The sequence below is a fragment of the Rhineura floridana genome, chromosome 5 (assembly GCF_030035675.1).
Source record: "Rhineura floridana isolate rRhiFlo1 chromosome 5, rRhiFlo1.hap2, whole genome shotgun sequence".
Classification (NCBI taxonomy): domain Eukaryota; kingdom Metazoa; phylum Chordata; class Lepidosauria; order Squamata; family Rhineuridae; genus Rhineura; species Rhineura floridana.
In genome coordinates this window covers 131,640,374-131,658,998 of record NC_084484.1, presented here as the reverse complement: position 1 = coordinate 131,658,998, position 18,625 = coordinate 131,640,374, and positions in this window count along the sequence as shown.

Below are 18,625 nucleotides of genomic sequence, written 5' to 3'. Positions count from 1 at the left end.
TTTTTACACTGATTCCAGCTACAAAAGGTCATGGGAGATTTGCACTCATATTGGCTCCTTTTCAGAAGCGACTCACTCCTACTTATGTTTATCCAGAAGAAATTACCACTGAGGTTAATAAGACATATTCCAAGTAAATGAGCATAGGGCATGACTCTTTCTATGACACACATAAAATATGAAGAAATAACAGTTGTATTATTATTGGAACTTAAAAGATCAAACTAAATCTGTGATTAATTTCCAAAACTCTAAGATGGGTGTTTCTAATCTTATGTTCCTGAGTATTGCCATTTCCATTTTTAGAATGGTAGCAAGTCATGGGAAAAACACTCCCCCTTGCAACAGTGGAATGAATCAATATATCAGATTTCAGAAGAATGTTCTCCAGTTCGTGTACAGCAGTTTAATGTTACAGCTGTCATCTCATGGCTTTTTCAACATTTCTTTTGCATGTTTTACAGTACAATCCCATACATACCTACTACTGTTTCATGACAAATGGAGAATTAGCACTGGATTCCTTCACTGAGAAGTATACAAGTTCACTGAGAAGTTTCCAAGTTTGCTGACGATACTAAATTGTTCAGGGTTGTTAATACAAAAAGGGAATGCAAAGAGCTCCAAAAAGACCTCTCCAAACTGAGTGAATGGGCAGGAAAATGGCAAATGCAATTCAACATAAACAAGTGTAAAATTATGCATATTGGAGCAAAAAATCTGAATTTCACATGGGGTCTGAACTGGCGGTGGCCGACCAGGAGAGAGACCTCGGGGTTGTAGTGGACAGCACAATGAAAATGTCAACCCAGTGTGCAGCAGCTGTGAAAAAGGCAAATTCCATGCTAGGGATAACAAGGAAAGGTATTGAAAATAAAACACCCGATATCATAATGCCGTTGTATAAATCTATGGTGCGGCCGCATTTGGAATACTGTGTACAGTTCTGGTCGCCTCATCTCAAAAAGGACATTATAGAGTTGGAAAAGGTTCAGAAGAGGGCAACCAAAATGATCAAGGGGATGGAGTGACTCCCTTATGAGGAAAGGTTGCAGCATTTGGGGCTTTTTAGTTTAGAGAAAAGGCAGGTTAGAGGAGACATGGTAGAAGTGTATAAAATTATGCATGGCATTGAGAAAGTGGATAGAGAAAAGTTCTTCTCCCTCTCTCATAATACTAGAACTCGTGGATATTCAAAGAAGCTGAATGTTGGAAGATTCAGGACAAACAAAAGGAAGTACTTCTTTACTCAGCGCATAGTTAAACTATGGAATTTGCTCCCACAAGATGCAGTAATGGCCACCAGCTTGGATGGCTTTAAAAGAAGATTAGACAAATTCATGGAGGACAGGGCTATCAATGGCTACTAGCCATGATGGCTGTGCTGTGCCACCCTAGTCAGAGCCAGCATGCTTCTGAAAACCAGTTGCTGGAAGCCGCAGGAGGGGAGAGTGTTCTTGCACTCAAGTCCTGCTTGCGGGCTTCCCCCAGGCACCTGGTTGGCCACTGTGAGAACAGGATGCTGGACTAGATGGGCTACTGGCCTGATCCAGCAGTCTCTTCTTATGTTCTTATGTTCTTATATGGCCTGATCCTAACCACATTTACTTGGAAGTAACCCTCTCTTCCTTCAGATCCCTCCTCAAACCTGTGAAGCTTCTCCATACCCATTAGTTCCCACCCCAACTGAAATGAAGCTGTTCAATTTAATATTCGTATTCATATAAATCATCCCTCTGAGAGCTTGGAAGTAACTAGTTACAAGTAACAAATGGGTAACTTCATTACATTTTGCTGGTAATAGAACGAGTAGTAACTTCATTACTTTTGAGGAGTAATTGTAATGTTTCCAGCATTACTTTGGCGCATTACTTGGGGGGGGGAGCAGGGGAAGTCTTCTGCTCCTCTGATTTATGAATAAAAATCATGTGCTTCAAATTGGGCTTCTGTGCAGCGTTGTTCTTCATGCTCTATGGGTGCTTGGGAGGCGACGAGGGAGGAGGTGGAGAGTGAGACGGGGTGGACAAAACAATTGTTTAAAAATTGACAGGAGTGGAAGGAGAAAAGAGGTGGAGGCAATATGTATATACAAAAATATGTGTGTTGGGGTATCATCATTGCTGGGGGTGGGGTGAGGGGATGTGAGATTCTGTTATGCCATTCTGTTAATCTTATGGATCAAAAAATATATACTACTACCCTCTGTGTGTGTGTGCTTATTTTTAATGTTGTTTTAGGCTACTCAGATGTGCAGCAGCCAAGGCCAGCACCTTGTAGGCAATTTTTTTTTAAAAAGGTAATTAAAATGTAATTGTAGCAATTACTTTTGAGTAAAAGTAAAGTAATCAGTTACTTTCAGAGCAATTGTAATTGTAACAGCAATTACTACTTTGGGGGGGCCATGTAACTGTAACTGTAATTTATTACTTTTTAAAAGTAATCTTCCAAACTCTGATCCCTCTTGACTTCCGGGAAGGGTGACTTCGCTTGTGCCTGCTTTTGAGACGGGCTCCCGCCTCAAAAGAAGCTTATTCAGATATAAATCAGTCAGAACATTTTTTTTTTTGACTGATGAAATTTCTCCCGGGCAGGGAGAAACGTAGAGATCAACCTCAAAAGCCTGTTTTTGTTGGGAGGACTGGATTTCATTAATTTATGAGAAAAGGTCCAGCCAGCAATGCCGGACGGACTTCCGAACAAGCTCTATCTGATTAATGCGATACGTTTATCTTTTCTTCAAAGAGAAAACAGACTAACAGGCAAGCACCCTTCTTTCTATTATTTTTTTTACTTGGTTTAAATTGTTGCAGCAAAAAGAAATTTGTCAAATGAATCAGCTTTAAAGAACTTCTGGGTGGGCTATAACTCTTCTCTGTTATTCACAAAATTAACAGCTTATCTCTGTTTCTATTGCAAAAAGCTGTCCTGGAAGTGCATTCTAAAGATATAAACAGAAGAGGGATTTCTATTCCGAGGAACATTATATTGTCTGGGACTATTCACTTTTTGGTCTATTTTATTTTGACGAATCTGCTTCTTCACGACGCCACTAACTGTTTTGATGCTGGGAACTAAATTTGTTTTGTGTTCTTGAACATAGAGAGATAAGGCAGGCTGCTCTGTTTATACTGTGATGTCATCAAGCCTGGAATATTAACCCAATTGTTGCTGAAATAAGAAGTGGTTCTTCTTTATTTTTGTTTTGTTTTGTTTTCGTGGTTTTAAAAATGGCAATCAAGAAAGTGGCTGAGAATCTGGAAGTAATTATGTTTCAGAAAATAACGGATGAGATTGAGATAACGAAACAAACCCTGCGACAGGGCAGTATTAAACTGAGCAAAATGATGCAGGAGCTTAAAGAAATAGGGGATCCTGTGAGAGAGGAGAATGAGATCAGAGATGAGAAAAGAAAAAATAAAGGGAAGATACAAGCCCTGGAGATTGGAACAAATGTGGAATTGGAAAAAGATCTGGAGTTTATGGATATTAGAAATAAAATCTACTGTTTGGAATTTAACTTTATCTCTGAAGAAATTAATGAAGATATTAGAGATAAAGTTATCAATGGCTTGGATAATCTTCTGGACTGGAATGACGTGATGGAGCTTGATATAGAGAAAATCTATGGAATTAACTGCAGCCATGTGACAATGGAAAAACTCTCAAGAGATGAGCCAGTGCATTTTGTAAAAAAGAAGAACACAGATATGACTTTACAACAATATTTCAGCAACTTATTCAGAATTGATGGCAAGAAAATATTTGGGATAGAGGAAATTCCCATCAGACTCTTATTATATGACTATGGCTATGACAGCAAGATTATTATGGAATACTGATAATGGAAGATTGGACACTGAAATTACTGGACTTAACAGGACTATTGAAGATGGAAGATGGAATTAATATGGATAATGGAATAATGGCTATTGAAATTATTGGACCTAACAGATTTTGATGAGATGGATTAATCGATATGTTTATTTAGACTATGGTTATGACAATAAGATTATTATTATTATTAATGAGATGGATTAATCGACATGTTTATTTGGAGAAAAATTGATAGATATATTTCTTAAAGAATTGAAACCTCTCTTTGACTTTTTGTGGAAAGAATAAAGTAATGTTTATGAGATTTGATGATTAATTAAGATAACTACTGGAGGAAAGTGATTTTATAATATAATTTAAGAGACAGGATTGTTATATATTGTAGACCTACAACTGATTTGATCTGCGACAAATGGGAAGTCAACTTTTTATTTTTTTGTTTAATCATTTTTGTTTTGTTTTGTTTTTTGTCTTTGAATGTTTTATGATTTTGTTTTGTATGTTTTATGAAAATTTGAATAAAAATTATTGTAAAAAAACAAACAAACAAACAAACTCTGATCCCTCTTTACTTTTTTCTTCTTTTCCCCTTGTCCTTCTGTAGCGCCCACACAGACAAGGAATGGCACTTCCATTTTGGAGGGCCAACATCAGGCAAACCAATGATATAAGTCTTGCCACAGCCCTACTAAGAGCCATGTTCTTGAAAGTTGGAGATAAGGCTCCTGAAGTTGACCTGTTTATTCAGCATTCATACTATTTGCTTGCACAAAGCTTACACAGTGGTGAGAATACATCCAGTCTTTACTGAGCATTCATTCTGGTTGGCTTGCAAGTAGGTTATACAACAATGAGCATTCATCCTGTAATCATCCTGATTTGCTTGCAGGGTATATACAAATGACATTCTGTCTTAGGCTCCATCTGCACTATATATTTAAAGCACAATTATACTACTTTAAAAAGCCGTAGCTTCTCCCTGTTCCCCAAATGGAGCTACTATTCCCAGAGATTGACTGTTAAACCACTCTGGGAATTGTAACTCTGTGAGGAGAATAGGGGTCTCCTAACAACTCTCAGCACCCTTCACAAGCTACAGTTCCCAGGATTCTCTGCAGGAAGCCGTGGCTAATATGTATGGTACAGATAGGTCCTAAATTCTTCAGTCACCCATTGTTCCTAAGGGACTTACTCATTAAATATAGAAACATTTATAGGTTCAGATGCGTGTAACCTCAAGCGAGTCTGGTAACATAGATTTATATGGAGGCATCACAATCCTGGCAATTTTATTTTTGCTCCTTTACCTAATCATCCTAGTATAGTTTTGCTATTTTCCTACCTGACACACACCAAGTGAATGCTTTCATCTACTACAATCCCCCTCCCCAAGATCCCTTTCCTGATTAATCACTGCCAGTTCAGAACAATCAGTGCATAATGTAAGTTAGATTTTTTTTGCCCCAACATGCATTTGTTCATACATATTTAGGGTAACATTCAACTAACTTTTTGCCCTAGCACGAGAGTTAGTGCTAGTGCAGTAGGGCTCCCCCCTCCTCCCCCTGCATGTGCCCCGTGCTGTCCCCTGGTCTGTATGGTTGGGGGAAAACCCAGAACAGATTTAGGGGGTAAGCGGCTAGAAAGAGGGAGATAGTTCTATTACGCAAGGAGAAATCCTTGGACTGATGGAACAATTGCCTTAGTGCTAATTTGAATACAACCCTTTCACACTTCACACTTACTTATGTTGCCATCCTATTCAATCAGTGTGGAGATAGCCGTTCAGTGCTCTTCACAGTCCACGTGGGTGTTCACTGAAGAACTTGTACAAAAATTTATTTATGTCCTGCCTTCTAATAAGTGTGTCTGTGTGTGGTTTTCCTATGGAGAAGATTTAAACAAAATGAGAATCTATTAGGAATTTTTTATTTCATATTTATTAACACATTAAAGATATACATTAAGGCCGACTTTCAAGACTTTTAATGCATAATATATTTCTGCTTCTTAGATTTCTAGGTACATTAATGTTTTGAAATGTGGAAAATATTTTATAAGGATAAAGGAAAATCTGATGACTAATTGTGTCAGACTGGGCATTAACAGCGCAGGACTTTATAAAGTTACCAACTCTGGGGATTTTAGTGGATTTCTTTATCGTAAGTTTTTTTTAATCAGCTTGGTTAAACTGTTTTTGGGTATCCGTCATGGAAATCTTGAGAGTTTGTTGGATTATTTTGGCACTGAATGTGGGAAACGTAGATACAGCAATACAATCAATCAAGCAAACAAACCCTTGGTGCTTCATATACACTTGTGAACACAGGATCCATAAACATATAACAGCTAGTTCCTAACACTGTAGCATTTTGACATGCTCTAGCGCAGGGGTGAGGAAGCTTTGGCCCTCCAGATCTTGCTGGACTATAACTCCCACAATCCCTGGCCACTTGTCCTTCCTAGTCAGGGCTGATGGGAGTTGGAGTCCATCAACATCTGGAGGGCAAATGGTTCCCTATCCCTGCTCTAGAAGTATCATACCCATCCTTCCTGGGTGGGTTTGGTCCCTTATCCCAGCAATGTCCCCTTTATTTGAGGACAAATTTGAAGACTTGCACCTGGAGTAGAACGTACCTACTTCCATGACAGTGGGTGGTCAGTCACATCTCTACTAATATGGACCTCATGGGTTATTTTCAACTGAGTCCTATTCAGAGTAGGCCCATTGAAATGAATGAACCTCAAGTAGTCATGTCAGTTAACTTCAGTGGGTCTACTCTGAGTAGGACTACCACTGACCACACACACCCTCCATGATTGAAACTACACTTACAAAGTCCAATAATCTTTAGCCAACCACATTTGATTACCAGGCAGAGATGAATTACACCATGTACAACTGGGATGGAGAACCTCAGGGCTCAAGGTCCAAATGCAGACCTCTCTAACTGGCCCTCAGAAATATCCTCCAGCCACACACCTTCCTGGATCACACCCCTCAGCAGCCCTCCTTTGCACCCCCTTTTAGTGTTTGCCTTTGCCAGGCTAGAATGTGTTTTTCAATTCTGATAATGCTTCTTGTTTGTCTAGATAGACAGATAGAGGGTAGAGGGGTACAAAGGTAAAAATCACATTGTTGCTCTGCCTGCTTTTGCCTCTGGCCTTACCCACAACTGGCATGTGTGTGTCCCCGGAGGTTGCCCAGAAGAGAACACAGCCCACATTCCCTCCTCCAATGCACTCCATGCAAGCTCACACAATATTATTGGAGGTTTTCACAGCACAAGCCACCTCCATTACCACCTTCCCCTTTTCCTATATACCCAAGGACCGCAAAACTTGTCTGGGATAGGACTGAAGGGAGATGGTGGGAATGAAGGCAGTGGTGGGTGCTTTAGTTCTCCAGCAGAGCATCCATTCCCATCTGGAGCCATAAGCAGAGCTTGGAAAAGTTACTTTTTTGAACTACAACTCCCATCAGCCCCAGCCAGCATGGCCACTGGACTGGGCTGATGGGAGTTGTAGTTCAAAAAAGTAACTTTTCCAAGCTCTGCCCATAAGTACACACCTAGTTGGAGGCCTTCACATTCTGGCCATACACTAGTGTGGCGGCATGGCCTCTGCATGCATTGGTACTGGGATCACTGCAAGCCCATGGATTGCCTCATGCATTCTTTCAGTGCATGTGGGGGTGTAATCCGAACCACTATTAAACCTCCATCTAACTGAATGTTTGGCATGAACTGGCTTGGTCTAATGACGTTCACGGAATTGGTTCAAAAATCCCTGAACTACACCTGAAAGTAATTCGCATAACAGCTGGGTGAACTGAATGAATTTAGTATGTTTTGCAGTAGAACTTTGATGATTTCTAATTCATCTTCAAGTTCATTCTCTTACATGTGGTACTCTTTAGTCTGTTTGGGCGTTTAAGCTTAAAGAACATATTTGTTGGGGGGTGAAACAATTCACAGTCCTCTTGAGTATATGTTACATTTCAGCACAGCAGCTTGTAAATGCTTTTAAAAGCCAAGGATTAATTTGGATGAACTTGACTTGAATTGTGAACAGAATGTGAGCTGAACTACTTCATTAGTTAAAGGGATGAATGTGAATTAGTTCCGTTTTAGAATTCGTTCCTTTTTGATTATGTTGAACTAGAACTAGTTCCTTTTTTAAATGAGCTTTCCAAGCTCTGATCTAGCCTACTTTGCAGGGTTATTATGTGGATGAAAGGATGGGAGGACCATGTAGCTCACACTGAGGTCCTTAGAAGAAGCATGGGATATATAAGTGTAAATGAGGATGGGGATGAGGATGATATAAAAAAATGTGGTGATGAGTGAAGAATTCAACATTCTGATAATTTTACTACTCAGTATGTAAGTGTTTAAAAAAGCAGATCTAGTCATTATGGCTATAATGTTTGTGGGCAATCTTTGGTGGAATCTCAAAAGCTGAAAGGAGGACAGGCAGCAGGATTTCCAGTGTTTATTGGAGGTTTTAAAGCTGAAGTGGAGCAATAAAGGGACAAAACGACTCGTATAGTAAACACATACAGGAATAGCGTGGCGGGTAAATTCAGTAGTGTCTATTTTTAGACTCATAAAAAAGCGTGACATGAGCTGCTTCTAATTGGATCAGTGCTATCATCTGCCACCTAGTGCTCTCAAGTACTAACAACACCTCCAAGAAACAATTTGGCATGGTGCAAAACTTCATTTTCAAGTTTCAGGGAGGTCAACACTACATTAGTTCTCCTGCTTCTAGCCCCCACATCTGGACAGCTGAATGCTTGCTGTCCTTGGTGATCCTCCTTTCAAGAATGATATGAGAACTGTGGCATCTCCAATAACAAAGAGTCAAAGAAAAGAGTAGAATGCCTCCTCCTATTTGTAGTGTTCCAAAGCTCCTAGTCTTCTCTTGCCTCCTGCAGCAAATAGGATTCTTGATGCACCCCACAAGAAGGAGGAAAGGAGGATGGGCAAAAGGCCCTGGAGTAATGGAGTCAGAAGCAATGCTGTTGCATATACTGTCACTGCTTCCAACCGCTTTAAGTCAGGGACGGGGAACATCAGGCCCAGAAGCCTAGCACAGCCCTCCAGATATCTTTATCTGACCCTCAGGACTTTCCCAAGGCACATCCACTCACCTCAGACCATACTCCTCTCTAGCTCTGCTTTGCACTCTCCTTAAGTGTTTTTGCCAGCTGGAGTGTGTCCTTAAACTCCAACAATGCTTCTTTGCTTGCCTGGATGGAGGATAGAGAAGGGTGTATGAGAGAGTGTAGAATGTTTGTTGCTCTACCACATTTGCCTCTGAGCATGCCCACTTTGGCCTCTGGGCCAGCCTACCACCAGGATGTGACCCCTGGAAGGTGGCCCAGAAGAAATGCAAAGTAAATAAAAGTAAAATATTTCCCACCCCTGCTTTAAATGATAGGCAGTCCCCAAGCTGGGATTCAGCAACTGCATGTAATCATTTGTGTGGTCCACAAAATGCATATAATACAAATGACCATAGTAAACTGATGAACCCATAAAAAGCGATACTCTTGGTGGGATGGAAGGACACTTTCATCAGTGGCTACACTGAAGGACTGATACCGGCTTAAATGCTTTTATCTTTAACAATAAAATGACATAGAAGGCTTATCTGATACAAATTCACCTGGAAGTAAACCCCATTGAGCTTAACTTCTGAGTCAAACATAGGATCATTCTGTAAAGCTACAATTCTGTGTATACTTGACTGAGAGTAAAGCTGCAATTCTAATCACACTTACTAGGAAGTAAACCTCATTAATCACAATAGAATTTACCTCTGAGTAAGCATGTTTAGGATTGCACTGTTTGTCCCATTGAAGTCAGTAGGATCTACTTCTGAATCCACCATGCACAGGAATGTGCTGCATATCACAAATCAGAAGATAGTCTTTCTACAAAAGTTACCACGCTCCCTTTTGCTGTTACTTTACATCAGCTGGATGGAAGTTGTAGTCCAAAGCATCTTGAGGATACCAGATTGGGGAAGGGTGTGTACAAGCTAAGCCACAGGTCCCAAAGGCAGCCAAATAAAGCAGTCTTTGATTGGCTTTGATTAATATATGAAAGAGGCTTGGTTTCAGACTGGGATGTAATACATATAGTACAATCATGCAAGGTGGTTTTTTTTAGGAATTTATTTCAGCAATATAAAAAGAAGCATAATGTAAACATTTGAGTTCCTGGGTTAGATCTGCTGATGAAGCAGAAAAGCAGGGTGTCCTGAGACTAGGGTTGCCAGGTTCTTGGCCTGAGACCGATCCTGTATCTTTAGGAGAAGAGAAAGTCAGCCAAGTACAGGTGTTCTTTCAACTCTGTAATGGGAAAAACCACAAGGTGGAATTCTCCTTTTCCCTTGCACAACTTTTAAAGGTACAGAAGACCTCTTCGTTGCCAGGCCTGGCCTCCAAGAGGTCTTCTGTATCTTTAAAAGTTGTGGAGGGGGAAGGGAGAATTCCACCTTGTGGTTTTTCCCATTACAGAGTTGCAAGAACACCTGCACTTGGCTGACTTTCTCTTCTGCTAAAGATACAGGATCAGTCTCAGGCCATGGACCTGGCAACCCTACCTGAGACTAGTTTCTTTCCAAAAATGCCAGCCCAATATTTCTTGAAAAAAATCATTGAAAATCCTTGGGTCAGGGCAAGTACACATTCACTGACCAGGGATCCTATATGAATAGCAAGGGAGAGTGGTGAAGCCCTATGTTTGGATGTAGGACTTAAAACAGCTGCATTGGTTGCCACTTTGTTTCCAGGCCTAATACAAGGTGTTCATATTAATTTTTAAATTCCTATCTACAGACCAGGTGTGTAGTTGTCCCCTTACTTTTTTGGGAGCAGGGTCCCTATGTCTTCAGTGTCCCATGGACCAATCAGCATGAAAAGACTAGAGAGTATTGTAGCCACTGAGAAAAGACTTATGGAAGCTCTCATTGTCTTCTTCTTGCTGAACCTCAGCAAGACACACCCTCATCCTGCATATATCACTCAGCAGAACTCTAAACAAAGTAAGAGACTGAAAGCTCATTTTATTGTATAATCTTAGAAGTTTGTGTAATCTTAGAATGGGGCATGGCTGTGAGAAGGCGTGACTTGACTATCATGAAGAAACCCTGCACTTCTGAATTTGCCACTGCACTACTGTTACAGACTCTCTAAAGCAGCCTTTCCCAATCAGTGTGCCTCCAGATGTTGTTGGACCACAACTCCCATCTTTCCTGACCATTGGCAATGCTGGCTGAGGCTGATGGGAGTTGTGGTCCAACAACATCTGGAGGCACAGTGGTTGAAAAAGGCTGCTCTAAAGTGTTAAGATCAGCAGAGGAGGGGCCCTTTTGGTAGTTCCTCCACCCTCAGAAGCTCGGGGGGGGTGGCCTAGGGACAGGGCATTCCTAAATTGTGGAATTCCCTCCCCAGCAACAAAGGTGCATCAGGCATCTTCACTATACAGTTCCAACTTCCATCATATGCTAAAGATGCACCTTTTTAGCCTGACCTTTGATGTTCTTTTTGTTATGTGCCTCCAAGTCGACTGCGACTTATAGCGACCCTATGAATCAGCGACCTCCAAGAGCATCTGTCATGAACCACCCTGTTCAGATCTTGTAAGTTCAGGTCTGGGGCTTCCTTTATGGAATCAATCCATCTCTTGTTTGGCCTTCCTCTTTTTCTACTCCCTTCTGTTTTTCCCAGGATTATTGTCTTTTCTAGTGAATCATGTCTTCTCATGATGTGTCCAAAGTATGATAAGCTCAGTTTCATCATTTTAGCTTCCAGTGATAGTTCTGGTTTGATTTGTTCTAACACCCAATTATTTGTCTTTTTCGCAGTCTATGGTATGCGCAAAGCTCTCCTCCAACACCACATTTCAAATGAGTTGATTTTTCTCTTGTCTGCTTTTTTCACTGTCCAACTTTCACATCCATACATAGAGATCGGAAATACCATGGTCTGAATGATCCTAACTTTAGTGTTCAGTGATACATCTTTGCATTTGAGGACCTTTTCTAGTTCTCTCACAGCTGCTCTCCCCAGTCCTAGCCTTCTTCTGATTTCTTGACTATTATCTCCATTTTGGTTAAGGAGTATGCCAAGGTATTGATAATCCTTGACAAGTTCAATGTCTTCATTGTCAACTGTAAAGTTACATTGGTCTTCTGTTGTCATTACTTTAGTCTTTCTGACGTTCAGCTATAGTCCTGCTTTTGTGCTTTCCTCTTTAATGTATATGTTAAGCTTGGAAAAGTTACTTTTTTGAACTACAACTCCCATCAGCCCAATCCAGTGGCCATGCTGACTGGGGCTGATGGGAGTTGTAGTTTAAAAAAGTAACTTTTCCAAGAGGACCCACCATATTCTTGTGATTGTAATTTATTTTAAACTGTTCTTAATGTTGTATTTGAAATTGTTGTGATCTGCCCTAGGACCTTATGGTGAATGGCAGGTTATAATAATAATAATAATAATAATAATACCACCCAGAGTGTTTGTGATCAGGGCATTCCTTGGGTAGGTTTGCAACAGACAGATATCGTGTCTTTTGTTTCCCATTCCCAACATACATTTTGAAGTTAAATCTTTTTTTTCCACAAATAACGCCCTGCTTACCGCGTAGCTGGCAGGCTGGGCACAATTGCAGATCGGGACGAAGCTGCTGCCTCCATCTTAAATGAGGGCAAAGTCGTGCGTCGCGTCTATGACGCGAGCACAACGCAGCAGAGATTAGGGGCAGAGCTGCTGTGCTTATTTAAGCCCAGCAGCCCCTCCTATCTTTCTCTTGCAGCGCGACTCCCACCCTGCCCTCCCTCTTTTATGGTGTGCCTAGGGGTTGCTTCGGGGCCGAGTAGGAATTTTTATCCTGCCCACCCTTGTTGGCGGGCAGGTTTTTTGCCTGCTCCACACTATGAGAGTGGAAGGGAATCAGGTTAGGGGCGTTGTTATTACTAGGTGGTTTTGGCTAATTGGCTACTTGACATTAAGAAAGGTTAATGCCCCTTTTAGGGCAGTTCGTTATAGCACTGGTAGCGGAAAGGTGCGGGAAGGGAATAGTTAAGGACAGCTAGGTGGCCCCCTTAGGCACCTTTGGAGGTGATTGGCAGTTCCGGAGGCCTGTCTGTCACGGCTATGTGGCTCGAGGACAGGATATGGGCTGCTTTTGGGGCCAACTCATCTCATCTACCCAGGGGTTATTCGGCCCCAGGTGGGGACTGTGACACCCTTCCCTGGCTCTCCCTGTCAGGTTCCTACCTGCTCGTGGCTACTGCCTGTCACTAGGCACCACCAGGGACTCCACCAGTCCGGACTGTCCTTTTTTATGGTTTCTCTCTCCGCTCTAGCATAGACCTCACCAGATCCCCCTGCTAGGCAGCACCACCAGTCACATCCTATAACCAGTATCCCCAGAGACTCTGCCTGAGTCTCTCTCAATCAGGTTACCTCTGTGACTGCGTGCTTAAGCTGTCCCCAACCCCCTTGTATCACTGCAGATAACTCATAACTCAGGGTTGCTCTAGATACTTATGAATGTTATAATCTCCTCTTCACCGCTGCCACCATTTGTTACTGTTTCCCTTCAGCCTTGGTCATTACCTTACCCTCCCTTCTGGTCTGTGAAACCCCAGCCAAGGATCAGGCCTTTGGTAAACCAAATATAGTTTTTATTAAATAACAGAGATAACAAGATTACTTTATAAAGGCACATAAGCATATGGTTTTATCTATTTCTGTGATACTTGACTTATCATGAACTAGAACTCCCACTCTCTCTTTCTCCACACGCTTCTGACATCCATCTCCAAACACCACCAAACACTTCTCAAACAACCCAGCAATGTCCACCCAGATTCACCACAGATTCTCCCCCCAGATTCAACTGTCATTCTTCCATTTATACTCCCAGCCATTCAAACACTCAGCCAATCATCCAGCATTCTACTGCTCATTTACTCCCCCCTCCTCTTTCGTTCCACTTACCATGTATCTTCTACAAACAGCACTTACCATATATACATTAATACAGGAACATCACAGGGACGACGTGGGAAGGCCCCCCCTACTCACCTACAAGGTGTGGTCAGGGTAAGGGGTAAGCAGATAGGCTTGCCCTTACCCCAACAGGGGCTGGTTGCCCGAGAGCTGTTTGGCAAGCTACTTGCTCATAGACAGTTCCCGCACCTAGGCTTCCCTCTGCAGGTCACTTTAAATTGGGTTTTTTCTTGCTATAATTTAATAAAGTGGCCCTTGTTCAACCCAAGCTGATGTCTCTGTGTTTTATTTCGTCCCATAACTGCAAAGGCTAACTGTCCAGAAAACGTGTAGGTGTAAAATCATTAAGAAGGTGGAACTAGCCTCTTAGCAATGTTCTGGCTATCCACAGAGACTAATGACATCAAAGATGGAGTGGATTTCACGTTCGCTCCTAACAATAGTCTGTTTTAGGAAGAAGGCTGGCTTTTACTGGTCTCAAAGTGCCATAAATATGTGAGGCTTTACCTTCAGGACTTCCTGGAAACAACTGATCAGATTACCCACCACTGTTCAGAAACTTTTCACTCTAAAGAATCATTGCACATGACATCAGAGTTCCTATTGGTAGCTAGTCCTGGGGGCTGCCATCCCACAACCATGCTCCATTGTAAAGATATTACAACATAAGATCATTCCAAGAGGGCATTGTGGGGAAGGGAAAAGTGACCACTAGCCCTTCTGTTTGCTGAAGCACTAGCCAGCCAATGTTTTAAAAGAAAGGAAATGAGGAGGGCAGCTACTCCTGGTCGTGAGGGGTCATAAACCCATTACTTTTTTGATAGCAGGGTCCCAACCAGGCCTCTATGTATGAGCTAATCAGTATGAAAGGGGAGTGTGTTAGTCATTGAGTCCTTTTCCTGTCATGCTGATTGCAGCCAATTAGAGTGCAAGAAGGTGAGTCAGACATTGAGAAGACTCTTCTCAGTAGCTAACACAAGACTCCCCTTTCATGCTGATTAGCTCCTAGGGATGTCTGTTGTTATGGAATGTGGAGTCAGCGAGGACATGGAGAGTAAGGGAGATGGAAAATGGAAAAGGGGTGTGGCTGTAAGGGGGTGTGGTGGGATTATCATAAAGGGACCCTGCATGACACTATTGCTCCTGGTAGTATATCGCTGTCTTTGCCAGTCAGCCTCCACTACCCAAATAATTTTTTATGCATCCTCCCTCAAGCCTTTTAATTAAAGAATCTAATTTTACCACCATATGCTGCAGACAAAACTATGTCATTTCACCTGATCTAGCTGGGAATCCCCATCTGATACATAACAGGTGCTGTGACAGTACTACCCCTTGATTTCAGGCTGATCTCAGAGGATTTTCAGAAATCAGCAGCATTTGTCATTAACTATTCTGCTAAGTAATGGTACTAAAATCACAAGAAGAGGACAAGTCACAAACACAAATAACCTACACCATCATCATGAAAAAAATGACACCATAATTATAATCATAAAGGAAAAATGTCCTGCCTCAAAAGCCCCACTGAAACAACAGTTCATGGTAATATGTTACTTGGGAATGAATTTACATAACTATGAGCCTGCTTTACTCAACAGGGTAAAAAAAAAAATTCTGCAAAATTGTTTGCAAAGATAGATCCTTTCAAACAGTATTTTGGTTTCAGATCATATCACAGTTACATTCTCCCTAATTTTTGTGTCATATTTTTGAGCTTAGGAAGATCCAGAATATTCATCTCTGTAGAAAAACATGATTAGATCTCTCTCTTTCTCTCTCTCTCTTTCTGTGTGTGTGTAACTATATAAATGTCAAAGGACTGATTTCTTCTAGGGCTGCACTGTTTACCTGGTTAGATTCAAGAAATGAAATTTAATCAATTATGAATGTGCCCCTGATTAACTGGGTAGCACATATGTACTTCTTTTTTTAATACAAGTGCCTTTAAAAATGATAGTTTGGAAGCATCTTTATAAAAGGAGGTACCCTTTCTTTTCTGACACACAGAAGAAATTCCTCTTCTTCTAAGATGGTGATGCCTGCTACACCACATGCATGCATCATCTCACAACAAAGAACGTGTGATTTTTCTGCTCCAGAAATCTTGTCTTTACCCACATGCAAATTCTTGCAGATTTAATTAATTGAAGAAAACTCAGTGCAAACATGCACATTTAGATGAATTTATTGAAACTCCATACATACACACATTTCTGTCTCCCTCTTCAATCCCAAGGGCTAACAATTCAACAATAAATTTTAAAAAATAACCAGTGGGAAAATGGAACAAAAAATAACATTAAAATAGCAAAACAGATATTAAAAACCAAAGCCAGGCAAGATTCCAAATTCTTTAAAACAGCATCTAAAATCATTATTACATTACTTGGAGTGGGGGCTGGGTGGGTGGAATTATACCTCACCTGTGGCAAACAAGTCATGAAATGAAATAATACACAAAGAAGGAACCAAAGAGGTACAGTGTCCATACAGAGGTTCAATGTCTGCAGGGGGTTCACTCAAAACCTCTCATGTTTGAAGGAGCTCTGGAGTGGGTTGTGCTACAAACCCTGCCCAAATCCCTAATGTGCAGTGCCCACATCCTCCACTGGTTGTGCATTTGGTAGCTGTGTAGAGGATACCTACATACATACCAATATATAGCGTACAACTCCTCCACATGAAGGGAGTCCTAGGCTAATCAGGTTCATCCCTTGCTTGGAGGAACTCTGAGCATCTACACCTGTACATGCATAGGACCTTTCACCTGACCACTGAACACTCGTGTCAGCACCAGGGAACAGGGCTTTTTAACCATGAACCGTGAAGCTCACTTGGTGGCATGCAGCCAGTCACTATCTCTCAACCTAACCTATTCCACAGGGTTGGTGATGAAACCATATAGTATCTCAACTCTTTGGAGGAAGGTACAGAAATGTACAGAAGGTACAGAAATAAGCAAATGGATAAATACATGATATTTAGCAGAACCCTATAGACCTAGCATTTGGCAGCAACAGTTTATGGCCCCATGGTAGCCAACAGACATCATAGCAAAAATCAGATTGCAATTACCAAATCTGTCCACCTGACCAACCTTGCCTCCTTAAATATAGCTATAATAGTTTGTTAAATACTTTGGATAATTGTTTATTTTGAGTCAAACGCAAAGGTTCATCCACTCACAACTCTTACTCCACCCCAGACCTTCAACTTTGGATTGGTAAAACATGCAAGTCATCATTTTCTTTTTTAATAAGGGGACTTGCTGATACTTTGTCTTTCTATATAATCTGTACCTGCCAACTCACCCATTGGCCTGAAATCAATTTCCCATGTGCCTTTTAGCACCTCTCACTTAGCATTGCTTAGCCTTTGTGGTGACCCCAATATCCATTGCCAGCAGCCAGTGACTAACTGGTGGAATATAACTGATCTTTTAGAGGTTACTGAACACAGATGGCCTAGAAATATTTTCTTCCCCAGGAGGAAGCCATTATCGTCATCATACATTACCCTATCATTTTCATTTTTTCCACTCAAAACTATATCTGATCTGAGCTGCATGGAGTTTCACATCCTTTTGTCAACGGCACCAACCCACTCTTATCTGTGTGCAGCACTCTTTCCTCTGCAGTTAGTCTGTTTCGTGGCGAGATGCTGGAGTGTTTCCTGTTGTTCTTACAATGTATCAATGTAGAGCAATATGTTCATTAAACTGATTCTCTAGATCTTTAGGCTCTTCTACTTCCTGAGAGACACTGTGTGCCCTTTCAAGTGAAAGCATTCTGAAATGATTACATGAGTTTTCATTTCATCTGATTATCAGATACCCTTTGGCATTTTGTCAAAACAGCATCCCGTGTACTGATATCCTTCTACTTTGGTAATCTGGGGGCCTCACCATTGGATATTTCACAGATGGCATCTGTTGACTGGGCCTTTTCAGAGGAATGTCCTTCCCAGAGTCACCTATAACTACTCATTTTCATGCTTTAGCTAATACCCGTTTTTATTTTTCCCTGCTTGAGTTTTACTGCTGGTTTTATGATCCATTTTTGATTTCTTGATTTTATCACTCTCAGAGTTAATGTTGTTTGTGGTTTGTTTCTTGGGTTGCATAGAGTAAGCTGCCTTGGACAAAAGATGGCCAGATGAAAAAGCAGAGAGGGCTTCTGCATGCAAGTGATACCAATGGCAATGCCATCTCCTTCACAAACTAATAAAAGTGCAGGAGCCCTATCCTCTTCTTCATCTGGCTATCCTATTTGGACAATAGATCAGAAAGATGGGATAGGCAACTGTTAAATGGAACATAAGAAGATTCCTGTCGGATCAGACCAAAGAGCTATTCTAGTCTTTCATCCTAGTTTGCCACAGTGGTCTGTTGGGCTGCATACATACCATACATTTAAAGTGCATTTAAAATACATTACTTCCCCAAAGAACAATGGGAATTGTAGTTTACCCCATGCAGAGCTACAATTCCCAGCACCCTTAACAAACCTGAAATATTGTCTTACCCCTTATATACCCAGTCAGTCACTGCACTCTGCAGGTGAGGGCCTCCTCAAGATACCATCTTATCAGGAGATCTGTTCCACACAGGTAGTGGACAGGGCCGGCCCCAGGCATGCCGGGGCCCCTGGGTACCAGCCTGCCCTGGGTCCCTCCACTCCCCCTCTACGATCCGCGGAACTTAAGCATCCGTGGACCACAAGACAGGAACTTCCACGCCTCCTGCCATCCCCCTGC